We start from the raw sequence: 3,435 nt of genomic DNA, 5'->3' as shown, positions 1-3,435 counted from the left end.
GTGTTTTAGCCTCCCCTTCCTCTCAGTACACACACCCTAATAAATTTTGATTCCAGTTTCAACTAAGATGAAGTGAGGGAATAGAAGACTGACCTGAATTTGTGACCCCAGTGAGGGAAGGGAGTGCCAAATTCAGCTGTTATCTTTGGCAGAGACTGCCCAGGCAGCCAGCACAGCCTTTCTGGCTGGCAAGTGAGCATGCAGGCAGGCTACAAATGAGAGATCATCTCTCTGCTGGAGGGGAGCTGGGGTAAGCCAGCTGTCATGACAGGGTCAGGGCATTTGTAGTCAAAGGATGCAAGTTTGTATGAGACAAACCACTATTGATAGAAAAACCCAAAGAGTATAAAATGGCACAACAGGAACTATTCTTGGTAGTTCAGTCTCCTTTTTATTTTTTTGTGCAATCACTTACAAGAACAGAGATGGCAATAAAATACCTCCTGGGGAGCCCTGGACACCTGTCATGGCTGGAAATAGCACCTCTGTCACAGACTGTGCAAATGAGCACCTCGCTTTCTGTCTTCCCCAATTTCTCATCCAGGCATCCAAGCAAAGCGCAACTGGATCTTCTCAACATGCTGAAACATGGGATGCCTGGGAGAGCCTTCAGGCTCTGAGGATCCAAGCTTGTAGCAGTTGGTTTCCCAAGAATCACAGTATCTGTTCCTCTCTCATTGTCTTTCCTCTGAAATCCACACGTTCACATGCCACAACATCCTGGCGTGAGAAGATTTATAGGCTTCCTCTGTCCTTCTGTCTCTCAGACAGCAGGGTGCTCAGAGAAACCAGTGCCACACATGCTTTCATGTCAGACTTGCCACTTACCACACATGTTGCTATCTCTGCAGGCAAGGATGGGGACCGTGCTGCCCCAGGTCCCGCTCTTTCCCCCAAGTCTCCTTTTCCCCAAGGTCAGTGTGAGTGAGAACACAAAAGCTGGCCCTTTATCAATGGGGTTTGGTGCTCTTTAATGGGATTAAGCCAGTCCCACCCAGTGCTGGTTGCTACAAAGGCTTTTTCCCCTGTCTCAATGACGTGTTACATCTTAACGTGTGTGGTCATATCTGCTGTCGATTTGTGCATCTCTTTGTTCTTTGCATATGTTTTTACTGCCTGGGGGGCATGCAGCAACCAGCAAGTTTTTGTGGTGACCAGTTCATTCAATTCTTTACACAGTTAATACACTGCAGCCAAAATAAGAATCTTCAATATCAATTCACTGAAAATAAAGCTGTATGACAATCACACAGCACTTTCAGATTGGCAGGACATAAAGGATGCAACACTGCCAACAGTATAGCTCAGGTACATCTCATTTAAGTTTACCAAACTATTGGCTTGCCAGCTAGATGTTTAGCCCCCTCCCTGATAAAAACATGCGAGAAGCAGCACCTTCAAAAGGCAATTCATCACCTATCCCTTAGATATCTATTGAGATAGAGATGAAGCACCATGTAGAAGTCCCTCTGTCACTTTCCTTCTCCATCAAGGACTGAGGGAGCCTCACACAAAAGGTTTCTCAGAGGCCAGTGCCAGATTATGTGCATCATGCCAGGTATCATATTGCATGGGACTGTTCAGGACTGAGAAACCTCAGAGTTCTTAGATAAGTCCCCAAACCGCTGTTGGAGGATAGCATATTTGATCAATTGTGACCAGAAGTGCCTGTGGATATTTTGTTAGAAGTAGTGTAGAAGTGAAATGCTCTCTTGCCTGCCTGCAATGGATATATGCTCTTCCCTGGTCACAGACCTTTTATCGTAAGACCATGACTCAGCAAGCACCCTGACCAATACCTACCTGACGAAGGTATTGGCCACTCACAGGGCATGAAATGTTTCCCAGTACTGGCACAAAACATTACTCTGGTCCAAGGAGCTTTCACAAATATTTCCTGGTAAGTAATATACAACAACTCAGTTTGAGTTAGCACATCCAAGGGGACATCATCAGGAAAACAAGGAGCCTGGAGCATTTGAAACACTCCATACCAGAATAGTCTGAAATGACTGAAGTTTCAAAACAGTCATGGAAATATATTTTTAATAAAATTAGAAATTTTTATGAAATCTTGTTAATATCATCAGCCATAAAATTCAGGGGGGGCATTTATGTCTTACTGCTGTTGAAAAGTGAACTAAAAATTCCTCTACCTGAAAATGGCAATTAATTTGTGTGCTGGCAGTCAGGAAAGTTCATCCCTCTGGTTTAGTATTGAAGTTTTTTGTGTTCGGACTCTTTTTTCTGCTTTCCTCTTCTTTGTATCTTCTCTCCAATTTGTCAAATTAAAAAAAAAGGAAAATATTAATTAAAAAGTTATGGGATTAATTTTCTTCTTTCGTAACTTTTAAAAAATCATATCTTCCTTTTCTCCAGGCAGGGAAAAAAAAAACATTGTTAAACAATCATAAAATATTATCTGTAATTCTAAATACCAAGAATGTGAAATTCTTTTGGGAGTTTTGTAGGAGATAACAATGCTTTGCCTTTGGCTGCCCTGTTCTGGGAGAACTGCATAGTGGGCTCCACATTTCAGTGGTGTCCTATCCACTCAGAGGCCTTCTCAGCAGTCCAGAAGAGAGGGGTCTGGTTGTGCGAAAGCAGTTCAGCAGCTTCATGACACCTGAAAGCCCATGGGTGACTGGGCGAGGAGTGCTGGGGCAACCTTCTATGGGGCAGAGCTGCCGTTGCCTCCTCCCTATTGGGACTGCCCAACTTTTGGCTGTCTCGGTCATCCCCTGCTGCTGTGGCTAGAGCCCAAGGGCCAGAATTTCCATCCAAACCCCTCTCACATGCACTCTGCAGTAACAGCAGCCACTCCAGAAAGCATCCTCAGACCATACAATCTAAGACGTAATAATCAAATTGGAAACTTTCTGGCACTGCTTTTCTACGCACTAAATCCTCGATAACAGATTAGCACACCAAAGCCTCTGAGCAAACAGAATGACTCCTTCCCTGTGCTCCCTCCCCTCAGCAAACCTATGGCTTGAAAACCTATAAATGTGCTATTTCAGCTGTTTTAAGCAGCTTATCATGATTTTCTGAAAGTCTAGCCTCAAGACTCTGGATCCCCTTCATAATAACATTTAATGCTACCATTATGTAATTGAATCCATTTTGTCTATGTGGTGGGAATATTACTAAACTGTAATTCATTTCACCATCTTGATGCACTTGGACTTTTAAGTCCAAGTATAGAAAGTAAAAAGGTTTAGAAAAAATGAGAAGGAGGGGAGGGGAAGGGAGGGGAAGGGAGGGGAGGGGAGGGGAAGGGAAGGGAAGGGAAGGGAAGGGAAGGGAAGGGAAGGGAAGGGAAGGGAAGGGAAGGGAAGGGAAGGGAAGGGAAGGGAAGGGAAGGGAAGGGAAGGGAAGGGAAGGGAAGGGAAGGGAAGGGAAGGGAAGGGAAGGGAAGGGAAGGGAAGGGAAGGG

At 44.5% G+C, this 3,435-nt stretch overlaps 1 long non-coding RNA gene across 1 annotated transcript; it reads right to left on the bottom strand.

Annotated features, from left to right (window-relative positions):
- Positions 1-409: 409 nt before the first annotated feature.
- Positions 410-2,269, bottom strand: LOC135406923 (uncharacterized). The gene is made up of 3 exons (XR_010426583.1): positions 2,157-2,269; positions 1,804-1,897; positions 410-720 (listed from the first exon to the last, which is right to left on the bottom strand). It is a non-coding gene; the product is annotated as an uncharacterized LOC135406923 (long non-coding RNA).
- Between the last annotated feature and the right edge of the window lie 1,166 nt (positions 2,270-3,435).

This window comes from Pseudopipra pipra, chromosome 2, assembly GCF_036250125.1.
Source record: "Pseudopipra pipra isolate bDixPip1 chromosome 2, bDixPip1.hap1, whole genome shotgun sequence".
In the NCBI taxonomy this organism is placed as follows: Eukaryota; Metazoa; Chordata; class Aves; order Passeriformes; family Pipridae; genus Pseudopipra; species Pseudopipra pipra.
This window is presented reverse-complemented; position numbering and strand designations above follow the sequence as displayed.